Source organism: Manis javanica, chromosome 2 (assembly GCF_040802235.1).
Source record: "Manis javanica isolate MJ-LG chromosome 2, MJ_LKY, whole genome shotgun sequence".
NCBI classification, from domain to species: domain Eukaryota; kingdom Metazoa; phylum Chordata; class Mammalia; order Pholidota; family Manidae; genus Manis; species Manis javanica.
This window is the reverse complement of record NC_133157.1, coordinates 75,039,576-75,053,361: the sequence shown is the minus strand read 5'-3', so window position 1 is coordinate 75,053,361 and position 13,786 is coordinate 75,039,576.

Genomic DNA, 13,786 nt, shown 5'->3' with positions numbered 1-13,786 from the left:
CACAGACAGTTATGTCTATAAAACGCTAAAGACTAGACTTTGTCCTTATCAACAGAAAATGTGTGCACTGGTTAATTCCCAGTTATAATATTTGTTGACAAATTTGAAGAAATCATCTTGAAATGACCCTAGGAGCATACTAGAGAATACAAATAAGAAATTCCTAATTATTCTGTCACAGGCCTCCTTCTGAACCCCATTTCTGAATTCCTGCTGTTCTGAAAGGAGGTGGAAAAAAATTAGACAGGTGTGCGAAGATCAGCATTGTCTTATTTTAAGTTGCTTTTTTCAGGAACCAAAGCAGAAGCTATTTGATAACATTGCTCTTCAAAGTTATATGGCACTTTTTCATCTAAGAATATCAGAGCACTCTGCCGCAATTAAATTATTAATCCTCATGACAACCCCATCATGAAAGTATCTGCTTTATTATCAGTGAGAACACTTGGCATTTACATTCTCGTCTGGAGGATGCTATTCAATCACATGCAGTTAATTAATGCACACAACACATTCAGGAGGCAGGTCAGCATTCTGGTCCCCAGTTATAGATAAAGAAACGGTGGTCCCAAGAAGATGAGGTGTTCCTAGCCAATTTATCCAGAGGAGAGCAGAATCAGAAATTATTTGATTCCTTGATCTTAGTTAAGAATCACTTTTCCACCCACCCTGTGTGCTGCTCCACCAGGGCCCTGCCAAAGCTGGCCAAGTATGTACAGCCTACACATGAGTTACCCCTTGAATGCCTGGCTTTGGTGGCCAAGGGGATTGTATTTCTGGGCCCTATGTGTCTAAAACAATTGGAAAAACAGTTCTTGGCAGGCTGCCACCCCCAGGGCAGTCACAGTCAGCAGACTGAAAGATACCCTTAGTCTTCCTTTAAAAATGGCATATCAGCTTGTCCTGGAGGTCACCACATATCTAGAGGCTATGGAAGTGTTCTTATGGATGTAGGCAAGGGAATACCATCTTGGACCTCTCACTAGGCCTTGCTACAGCTCACCCATGCCTCCCCAAAAGAAGCTTACACACTCATGTGGAGCCCTGAATTTTGCAACTGTCATTAAGGGAACACCCAGGTACATTGGTCTGGAAGTGAACAGGGCCTACAATTGTAGTTTCACAGGGCTATATACAAGCTTCTGTCTGAGGATCTAGCTTCCCATCAGCCTGAAACTAGGTGCTGAGATCCCTCCCTTTGAATACCCACAGGTTTTGGCACATCCTCAAACACTGGGATCTATCAAGAAAAAAATCAGGCTTCTTAGACAACCACAAAGGTTAGAGAGATAACCAAAAGCTAGAGTAAGATTGAACAACAAATTTCATCTCCCACACAAGACATCTCCTGCAAGACTGGGAGAGGTAGCTGTTTCACCTAATACATAGAAACAACACAAAGGTGAGGCAAAATATGGAGATAGGGGAATATGTTCCAAAGGAGAGAATAAAATAGAATCCCAGGGGAAGAAAAAAAAACTTTAATAAAATGAAATTATTTAACTGATAATGAGTTCAAAGTAATGGTCACAAAGATGCTCACCAAACTTCAGAGAAAAATGGATAAACACAGAAAGCACTTCAACAAAAAGATAGAAAACATAAGAAAGATCCAAAAACTAGTCACAGAACTGAAGAATATAATAACCAAACTAAAATATATACTACAGGAATTCAACAGCAGACTAAATGAAGCAGAAGATAAAATCAGGGAGTGGAAAGATAGGACAGTAGAACTCAGCTAAACAGAGCAGCAAAAAGAAAAATGAATTTTAAAAAGTGAAAATAGCTCAATCTATGGGGAGTATAGGACAATATCAAGCAGAATAACATTTATATTATAGGAGTCCCAGAGGGAGAAGAGAGAGAGAAAAAGACAGAAAAGTTATTTAAGAAATAATGACTGAAAATTTGCCTAACTTGGGAAAAGAAACAGATGTCCAGATCCAGGAAGCTCATAGAGTTCCAAATAAGATAAACCCAAAGAGACCCATGCCAAGTCACATTATAATTAAGATGTGAAAAGTGAAGAATAAGGAGAGAATCTCAAAAGCAACAAAAGAAAAAGAACTTGTTACACACAAGAGAACCACCATATAAGCAGATTTCTTAGGAGAAACTTTGCAGGCCAGAAGGGAGTGGCCAAGTACATTCAAAGTTCTGAAAGGAAAAAACTTCCAACTAAGAACACTCCATGCAACAAAGCTGTCATTCAAAACTGAAGGATAAATAAAGAGCTTTCCATATAAACAAAAAGCTAAAGGAGTTAATCAACACTAAACCAGCCCTACAAGAAATGTTAAAAGAACTTGATTAAACTGAAAAGAAAGGGAACTGATTAGTAACAATAAAAATATAAAAGTAAAAATCTCACCAGGAAAAGTAAACATATAATAAAGGTAATGGATTAATATTTATAAAGCTAGTATGAAGGTTAAAAGAGAAAAGTAATTTAAAAACTGAAACCACAATAATTAAAGGATACACAAAATAAAAAGATATATAATGTGACATCAAAAACAAAAATGTTCATCATTAGAATACATTCAAACTTAATGTGCTATTAACTAAAAATAATTTGTTATGTATAGAGGCTCTTCTACATGAACTTCACAGTAACTACAAAGCAAAAACCCATAGTGGATACACAGAAAACTATCATAAAGGAACCTAAGCATGACACTATAGAAAGTCATCAAACCACACGGAGAAAAATCCAAGAGAATAAGGAGCAGAGAGGAAACTACAAAACAAAGAGCAATTAACAAAATGGCAATAAGTACATACCTATCAATAATAATTTTATATGCAAATTGACTCCAATCAAAAGACATAGAGTGTCTGAATGGAAAAAAAAAGATCCATCTGTATACTGCCTACATTTCAGATGAAAGGACACACATAGACTGAAAGTGAAGGGAGAGAAAACGTACTTCATGCAAATGGAAAAACCAAAAGAAAACAGGGGTAGCTATACTGACATCAGACAAAATAAACTCTAAAACGAAGACTGTGTTAAAAGGCAAAGTTGGAAGTACATAATGGTAGATCAATCCAACAAGAAGATACAACATTTAAGGTTTATAAACATTTATGGACCCAACATAGAAACACCTAGACTATAAAGTAAATACTAACAAACATAAAGGGAGAAATTGAAAGCAACACAGCAATAATAGGGGATTTTAATACCCACTTACATCAATGGATAGATCATCCAGACAGAAAAATAAGGAAACATAAACCTTAAACAGCACATTAGACCAAATGGACTTAATAGTTATATATACAGCATTCCATCCAAAAGCAGCGGAATACATACTCTTCTCAAGTACATATGGAACATTCTCCAAGATAGAGCACATGCTGGACTACAAAACAAGTTTCAATAAATTTAAGATTGAAATCATATCAAGCATCTTTCTAACCACAATGGTATGAAACTATATATCAGTTACAAGAGAAGACTGGAAAAATCACAAATATATGGAGCTTAAATAGCATGCTACTAAACAACCAATGGGTCAACAAAGAAATCAAGGAAGAAATTAAGATATACCTTGAGACAAATTGAAATACAACATTCCAAAAATCTATGGGATGCAGCAAAAGCTATACTAAGAGGCAAGTTCATAGCAATACAGGCTTACCTCAAGAAAAAAAAGAAAAATCTCAAGTAAATAATCTAACTTTATACCCAAAGGAACTAGGAAACCAACAAATCCCAAAATTCATAGAAAGAAGGAAATAATAAAGATCAGAGCAGAAATAAATGAAAGAGAGACTAAAAAGACAATAGAAAAGATCAACAATTTAAGAGCTGGGCATTTGAAAAGATTAGCAAGATTGACAAACCTTTATCTAGGCTAAGGAAAAAAAAAAGAGAGGATGCAAATAAATATAATCAGAAATTAAAGAGGAGAAGTTACAACTCACACCAAAAAAAAATACAAAGGATCATAAGAGACTACTGTGAACCATGATATGCAACAAATTAGACAATGTAGATGAAATTGATAAATTCCTGGACACATACAATCTTATAAAATTAAATCATAATGAAGTAGAAAATCTAAATATACCAAAGACCAGTGAGGAAATTGAATCACTAATCAAAAACTCTCAACAAACAAAATTCCAGGACCAGACAGTTTTACTGGTGAGTTCTACCAAGCATTCAAAGAATTAATGGTTACACTATTCCAAAATTTGAGGAGGAGGGAACACTTTCAAACTCATTTTATAAGGCTCTGACATCAAAGCCAAAGACACCACAGAAAGAAAATTACAGACTATTATCCCTAATGAACATAGATCCAAAAATCCTCAAAAAAAAATTCACAAACAATTCAACAATACATCAAAAGAATCATAAATCTAACCAAGTTGGATTTATTCCAGCTTCAACTATAAGGCTACTAAATGTCTATCAAGTTCTGAAGGACAAAGTTCAGTGGAATAACAACCAAGTGCAATATGCTGCTCAGTTTCCCAGAGATGGTTAGCTTCTGAGGAAACAGAGGCACCCCGGCTCTGGGAAAGGCCCTGAAGCAAGCACAGTTCTTACTTATGGCCACTGCTGCATCATTGCCCTCCATCTGACCCATCCTGAATGACACTATAGAGAATTGCCTTTTCAATGTCTAGTTCTTCTCATTTATTGTGGGCACTGATGGTAATGGGAACACCTACCCTTCTAAGTACCCTGATGTAGTATGGATTTCCCAGAACTCCAAACTAATTATTATTATAAAACTGTAAAGTGGAACTATCTTAGAGTTGCTAGTTTCTTCCATTGACAACTTTAAACATTCTATCCCACCAGCAACCAGGAACCTTGATATATACACATGCATACGCTAAACATAATGAATTAATGAATTAATGAATTAATAAAATAAACACCTCACGTTCCCTCTCCCATCAACCCTCCCCTTCATTTCCTAGACACCTACACTAAGATGACAGAGTTGGAGATCAAGCTCTCTATCAATGAATTGCAGGGGAAATTCCCAACAGGACTGCCCTATATGGTTATAGAAATCAATCTAGAAATGCCCCAGGGAGAAGTGAAGGCTCAGTGAAAGAAACTGACAATTATTTTGGGGGAAAACTTTATGCTTTACTCAGGATGGGTTTTCCCTCCTCATCTGGGGTCCATAATCAATGCAAGCCAACTGGAGAAGGAATGGCAAACACCATATAAAGTCTCATTCAAGTTGTGATTTCTGGCCACACATGCAGACTGACCCAATGGTATGGATTTGCGCCATTTCCTTCGTGGTGGTAGAATGTGGTGCGTTCCTTATTCCTTGGTAGATGGGGTTTAGTTTTCTTAGCAAAGTATTCAAGCTCTTTGTTATAATTTCAGTTTTATATTATTATTATATCATTATATGTAATGTATTACATCATTGCAGTTTCCACTCCCACCATCTCCACATACATACCCACCTATATGCACTTAAGCCACCATGTCTGAACTAACATGTCCTGTCTTCGCTCCGCATGTAGCAGCCTCCACCCTTCTCCCCAGTCCCTATTCTCCACCTTGAAAACTCCTCATGTTTCAGGGTCCAACTCTAGTGACGTCATCCTGCCTCTATAAATCCTTCTATGACTTTGCCAGAAACAATTCACCATTCCCTGCTCTGTGCTCCCCAGCACCTTGTACATAGCAGCAGAAACAACAGCTCTCATAGCATTTGTGCTCGCCTCACAGCCAAGCATTTCCTTTCTCTTGGTCACTTCCAAATTGCTCTGCAGACCTCCACATACCCCTCTGCAGCCCACACTGTCGAGCATGTGAGGCTTAGGCTTAATCCATCATCCTAATCTCTGGGTGCAATTAATGGTTCAGATATGGGCGATTTCCAAAATCAAGCCAAAGATGCTGGAGGAGAGGGGGATTGCTCACTTCGGGAAAGGAAGTTTCCCTGCTCTTCTTAGGACAGCTGCTGGTGGAAGGAAAGGAAGAGTGGAACTTCTTATGAACATGAGAAGATGGACTTTGACACTGTGGAAGACAAGCATGGGAGACTGAGACAGGTTACTTAATGACATCTTTGATCCACTAAGTTAAACCAAACTTGAAACCAATCAAGCTAGATGGATGTGGTCTACAAAAAGGCAAAAAAAAAAAATTGTCCTTTATTGCTCAAATCCAATGGACTATTAGAAGCAATAGAAAAACTACTTTACTCGATACAAATACTTCTGTCATACCTTATCATGGTTAGTATATATATATATTTGTGTGTGTGTGTGTGTGTGTGTGTGTGTGCCCCACACTTCAAATCCACTCTGCCACTAAAGGCCAATGCATTCTAAATCCCCAAAACCGAATTCCCCCCACATCTCCCTCCCCGCTTCTAACATCTTCTGACTACCCTCATGACCATTTTGGGTAACTGAAATGCTCTTCAAACTGGTCCCCTGACTTGAGTCTTGCCTACGTCCACTCTTCTCCAACCTGTAGCTAGAGTGATTATTCTAAAATGCAATCTAATCATGTTGCTTCCAAGATTGGAAGCCTCTGTTGGCTCCCCACTGCTCTCAGGGTAAAATCCAAAGCCCAAACCATTACAACCAGCCTTCGGAGAACCAGCCCTTGTCTTCTCTTTCCAGCTCACTTTTCTCTACCCTACCCCTCACCCCATATGACAACAATACTCCTGGTTGGCCACTAGCATCTCTAACACAAGCCTCCCACCCCTTGGGGCCTCCACATGTATTACTCTCTACCTGGAACAACTACAGATGAACACCTTCATCTGCCTAAGTCTTTCTTCCCCATCAGGACCCACTTCAGCCATCACCTCCTCCAAGAAACCTTCTATTATGCCTCTGCCATGCAGTCTATGATCAGCCCCTCCTCCATTACTCAAAAGCAACCATTTGTCATACTGTGTTATCTTCAACTATTTATATGTTTCTTCAGCCAGGCTTTCAACCCAACCACAAGTAGCCAACTGCAGTCAAGAACCATGTCATATTTTCCAGTGACTACCCAGAATGATGCTTAGTACACAGAAACTCCTGTAAAATGAATCAATGAGTTGATTGGACAAAACCAACAATGGACAAAAACATCCCACTTCCAGGTTTGTTTTTTCACTGTACGACCTGTCAAAAATATATTCTTTCCCATGTTAGATTACTTCTAAAAATTCATCTAGAGCTCCACAAAATAATCTTGCTAAAGCCAATAGAAATCATTATCAAAGATCTCTTTTGTGGCCCAACTTCATACTTCATTACTGTACAGTTGACTCTTAAACAACACAGACTGAACTGTGCAGATCCAACTTATACATGTTTTCCAATAAGCCTATTGGAAAAATTTTTGGAGATTTGTGACCATTTGAAAAACATTTTCCTTTTCTCAAGCAAATTTTCTTGTAAGAATAGAGCACATAATACGTATGGCATACAAAATTTGTGCTCATCAACTGCTCATGTTATTGATAAAGCTTCCAATCAACAGTAGGCTATCAGTAGTTAAGTTTTGGGGAGTTAAAAGTTATTCACAGACTTTTAACTACACAGGGGTCAGCACCCCTAGCTCCCTCCTTATTCAAGAGTTAACTGTACTTGTTTCACTCTGCTTTATATGAATTTATGAATCTAATTCAAGTTGAGTTTCCAGGTTGCATGGTTAGCCAGCCATTAGAAAACACGAATTGTGAGTACATCCAAAAGTCCTGATATAGCTTCCTTTTTTTCTAGTACCAGTGGAAAAAACAAGATTCCTAACCAAAGAGTGGGTGGAACATTTTAAGTTCTCATCACTCCCGGCGGAACAGGCTGCACACTGATCAAAGGGAGAGGTGGCATGGTTTCAGATGTCTGCAGGTCTCCACAGAGCCTGGGGAGAAACAACTCCTCAGCATATATCCTTAGGGGCAACAGCAGCCCCCAGGCCTCAGGCCGCCCTGGAGGGATGGCCACTAGCAGTCCCATTACCAGGACAACAAGAGTAGTACTTCTTAACGAGAACACCCTGGTATTTAGGAGCCAGTTACCCAGGCACAAGTTAACACATCCAACACACACCCTCATCCAATCCCCTAAAAATATTTACCTAAGAGCGCATTACAATCTTACACTTGAAACTTATATGGCACTGGGCTTACCAGATAAAATACTGGACTCACAGTTAAAAATAGAATTTCAGGTGAACAAGTTTTTTAATGGAAGTATTTCAGTTGAACAGTGAACACTTTTAGTATAAATATGACCCATACAATACTGGGGACATACTTATACTAAAAAATTATTCAGTTTATCTGGAATTCAAATTTAATGGGGAATCCTATATTTTTAGTTCCTAAAGCTGCTACTCCATAGGGTATGAAAATTCAAATTTGCATTTAACCAGCCAGCTTTTTATTTAAGATCTCCAGGGTTCAACTAATTTAGTAGACGGTCTAATAACTAAAGTAAAACGTTTTGATATAAAGCAACAAGCCCAAAAGGAGATTATCACAGAGACCCTTTACCAGTATAATGACTCAATCAAGGCTGATAATACGGATTTATCTTCTGTTGATTTGTTTGCTTCAGTGAGTTTGAGTCATGATGGGGTTGTTTTCCCTTTCATTTGGGAGCTGGCTATGAGATTGACACAACTTGAGCTACCAGCTTCCTCCAAGGGGCAAATATTAAAGACATCAGATGTCCCCCAGAAACTCCCCTCTCTCTCTCAGAATCATCAAAAGCTGAGCCAGCTCTTCTTGAAAGTTCATTCTGTTATTTCTCCTGGTCCCATCCAGATTCAGAGTTGGATGAGTAACCACACAATCAGGGAAAGAACTGGGTTGTCTGAGCAAAGAGGCACTATGGAAATTCTCCTGGGGCGCCTCAAAAGCAAACGAGTCCAACCTTCTGCATTCGTTAGCTTGACTCATTTGCTGTTCACAGTGAGGAGACTGAATTACAGCAGCTTATAATGGTTAAATAGTAGTGTTTTCTTTGGCTCATTGCTCTGTGGCAAAATTCCCCCTGCAGTAACTGATGCCATCCCAGCACCCTAACTGGCAAAAAGGGTGGCCCATTCTCTCCACTGGTGCACTCACAGGCTATTAGGTAGAGTGTCCCTATCGGGGGTTTTCAGGTAAGTACCCTGACATTTGCCTTTCATGTTCTGTGTACCGTCTAAAAGAACACGTCCGGATTGAAAACCTATTTCCAAGTCAGAAAGTAAGGTTCTTTAGGTCTCTTTTCTAAAGCAGAGAGATTCTCTTGCTTTTCCTTCATGTGTCATCAGCAGCTTTAAAAGCAATTCCCTTGTGTCTGTCACAGTGACTCAGAAAACTAGGCCAGTGATGATTCTGTCATTTAGTGGTTCTGTGGCATATGTGCCCCCCCACCATCATTCAAGATGTTAAGTGGGCCGTCTTTTTATCACAATGTACTCCATGTAACGGTGTGAGCAACACTGGGAAGGGAATGGAGATGTGGGACAGCAGGGAGGCTTTTGCATAATTGATGTTTATTTCTTTGGTAAGCCACTAGGTGGGAAAACATGTATTTGAGGAACATTTAAGGTCTGGCATTTCAGTCCCTGACTTCAGTCCTTGGAACTGCCATTTGCGTGATGACATTTGAAACTTGACCATCGTGGACTGCCTGGTTGCCAGACAGCAGCCACTTTGGCAAGAGGTAACTCCAGAGGGAAGGAAAGAGGCTGCTTTCTAAAAGGAATGAATAAATGTCTGTTCAGGCCCCTCTATCAGCTCAAACAAGCAGCTGCATTCGAAAGGTTTCTCCTATCTTGTAGAGCCAGAAAAAGTGAGCTGTTCCAGGGAGGGCCGGAAAAAATGTACTAAAAAAAAACACATTTCTCAAAGGAGAATGATAGAATTCAATTGTAGGATAAAAACAGCAACTTCTCTCCATGACCATCCCACCTCTTCTTTAGTATGTCTAAGTGCAGAGGACACAGTTAGAATCTATAACTCCACCCACACCATGGTTATTGAGGGCCTGCCATTGATAGGAGTCCCCTTTAATCAAGACCATTATTTTCTCCTGGTAGGTCATGCCCTCTGTTCTCTTTAGATTATGACAAGCCTTGATGTAAGGGAAGAAATTAATCAAAAGTCTTTATTTTCTTCCTTTTCTCTTACTCCTTTACCTCTGCTGTCCTCCTCACATACCTGTTTCCTTTCTTGACCCCTCCCCCCAAAAAATATATACTTAAAGAGAGGCAAGATAGAGTCAAAGAGAAAAGAAGTAGGCTGTAAGTTGGGATCAGAAAGGCCTGAAATTAGTTGACAGAGGACCTCTGGCATGAGTCTTCATTCCCTAAGGAGTTGGATGAAATTGAAATGCTCCCAGGAAAAAATAGACAAAAACTTCCCTCTCCTCTAACAAAATAAAAATACTAACAGAAAACACTAACATAAAGCTTACAGTGCTCTAAGCACTTCATGTATGCTACCCTTATTGAATCTTCACACACCCTATGAGACAGACACTAACAGTATCCCTTTCAGCAGATTCTGAAACAGGCCCAGAGAGGGTAAATATCTTGCCCAGCATCACACAGCATGTATACTGCAGAACAACCAGGACATGAACCTGGCAGCCTAGCTCTGCTTTCTCTAGGCTGCTTCCTGTGTGTTGAAAGTACCCATTTCTGACCATAACTGTCCTTAAACTCCTTATTTCTTTTCTCTTGGACTGAAATGCAGAGACAGATTTACTGTGTCATAGATCACATGGAATGTTTCCAGGATCTAGAAATAAGGACCATAACAATAGAAAATAGAAGTCATGCCAGCTTAAATCCACAAATCAAGGTCATGTCCCAATGTGCCTGTATCAATTAGCTCAGGGTTCAAACACAGAAGCAGTAGAAAGAATGAAAAAGATTGGACCCTAGCTACCTGATAAAAATAAGTTGAAGTGAGCATATATACACTTTGTTACAGGGATTTGACGTCTGCAGTTAAGTGGGGCTGGTTAAGCAGTCTCTGCTCAGCTTTGTCCTCAGGAGAACTGCTGAAGCATAAAGTCTGCAGGAAAGGCTCCTGGGAAGGGACGAGATAAAGAGAGGGAAACTCCAGAAGGATGATATGAAGCCCTTGTAAATTCTTACTGAATCTGACCTTGATGGGATGAAGGCACTGCACACGCTGGAAAGAGGAGGCAGGACTTGTCACAGAGATACCACGTGCTCTTGGCCCAGGAAGATCTCAGGGAAGGTGAGCAGATGCAAGGCCAGCCACTGCCTCCCATCAACAAGGTGAGCCAGCAGAAAGAGATGCTGCACATGAGCTACTATGTGGCTGCTGCTTCGCTTTCGCCTTCCAAATCTCCCACAAGGACCTGTCTTATGGCCTTACCATATCTGGGCATATACAGGAAGGGAGTTCTGGGAAATGTAGTTCTGCCTAGCAAAATGGACACATTACAAAGGCACCACACACCCCAGCTGAAACTGTTTCATATCTCAGTCTTTGTGTAATCATCTCATTATCTCATTAACTTTGCTACTTAGTAAGTGTGGGAGGCAGAAAAATAAAATGGTTGAGACATGGACTCTGTAGTTAAACAGATCTGAGTTCAAATCCTAGCCATGTTACTTGCCATGTGACTTCTGTAGACTTTAATTTCCATACTTGTGAAATAGGGGTAATAACGAAGCTATCTTCCTTGAAAGCAGTAAATGTTAAGTGGGATAATACCTATAAAGTTCTTAGGTTCTATGTCTAGCACATATGAATATTCAGTAATATTTCTATGTAACATAGCATCAAAAATACATAGTAATAAAGCTAATGATAGCTTTTATTAACTTCCTAATTTGCAATAAATTACACAATAATTACATTAATTGAAGATGCATTTTCTCAAATAAAATTCTTGAACTTCATGAAGAAAAACAACCTGTGAGATCTAATTTAGTGTCTCCATATATTCAGAGTTTTCATATGAGATTTACTAATTAAAATTTTAAAACATCCTTTACTAAGATATAATTAGGGAATGCCCAGAGGACTTGACTGTTTTTTGTTGAGAATCTTTATGTAGATAGGATTGTTTTAAGACAAAACAGTGACAGGGAGACAATGAGAAAGAAAAATAGATATAGGAGCCACATCACAAATCAAGTTCAGGGCCTGTAAGCATTGTTTAATTTTTCTGAGTTACAGTGTCCCTGAAATTCCAAATTGGTATGAACCAAAGAAGCAGCTTAATCCAACCCTACTCTGACTCATCAGTCATCTGTAGGCCATTCTTGATTAAATCTAGAGCTTAGAAATACCAAGTGATGAGAAATTCCTTCTACCTAGAGGAAGACTAGTCCTTATGGAGACGACCACCACCACTTGGGCCACTCATGTTCTGATTCAAGATAGCCGAATACTGCATGCGCTCCTCGGCGACCACATCGCAGTGCTAATTGCACTTGCATTAAATGGGGCCTCAGTTTTCTGTTTTGCAGACTAAGATGCTTAGAGTAGAGGACCTCTTAAGGTCCTTCCAACTCTAAACTCTATGAGTCTGTCTAAAAGTACACCCCTGAAGGTGATAAGCTTGTCAACAAATTCCACATGGAAGGAAAGAATGGCAAATTTACTGAACAAGTTGTTAATATGATCTTTGTGGTACAACACCCAAGAGGAGAGCATCCCATTGGTGATGCTTAGGTCACACACCCTGCCCCCTGGTGACCAGAGAGCAGGGAAAGGGACAGTATGGATCTTTCAGCTTTCCTGGTGAGAGACAGAGTTCTACGTCTCAACACAAAGGTAGATTCTTCCCCAATTCAAAGGGTAATTGGAAGCTGGCAACCTTTGGCTGTGGTTATAATGGAATAGGCATAACATGGAAAGATTTGTGATATTTACTAAAATGCCAAGTAAGAGGAAAAAAGCTCTCTTCCCATATTACCTTTGAAGTACATTTTCAGGTTAATAAAAACCTTTCATAAACATTAATTTGAACTATCTTGCTGGGAAGACTTCTTCTGAAGCTTTATTACACTACCCTAATTAATGTTCAGCACAGAGACGCTATACAGACTTTCCCGTCTCAGAAACGAGAGGTTCCCAGTCATTAGCATGCTGATCATTTAACATTTATGCATGTGTAGGAAACATACGAATTTGTAGTCTCCTATTCAGCTGCTCTTCTATGGCTGAACTCCACTAAATTAAACAACTTGAAGCCAGATGTGTTATAAAGGGGCAGTTTATCTAGATTAGGCAGCACACACTGATTGCCACAATCCTTTGCAAAATGCGCCAGATTCTGATCCCAGGAAGCCTTGGCCTTATGAATTCCTTTCACGTGGTAGAGTGTTTCATTTGTCTGCTAATATAAAATTCATTGAGGCAGCAGGCAGCAATCGTAGCTGTTGGGAGTTCTAGTCCAGTGCACCACAATCCCATTGCAGTAAGACTAATGGCAAAGAGGACACCCTGAATATCCCACTTACCTGTTTGGCCTAACAGTAGGCTTTCAGCTTATGTGAAGCACATGCATGGGGCTTACAATGGTGTGGGATAAATTTGCAAATCTGACCACTGGAGACCAGGACGATTTCCACTGCCGTTCTGTAACTACTTGGCAAAAAATGCATCAACGTGCTCAGCAGGGAAAGGAAATGTGATAATTGTGGGAAGATTGGATGTCGTGTTAGAGTGTGAGCTCTTTGGTACAGAAGAATAATGTCTGTGAAACGCTAGTTTCAGGTCGCATAACACTGAATTTCTATCACGCTGCTTTGGTGATGCAAAATGAGGGGGCAACAGTCAGCAATGCTTAAGTCTGA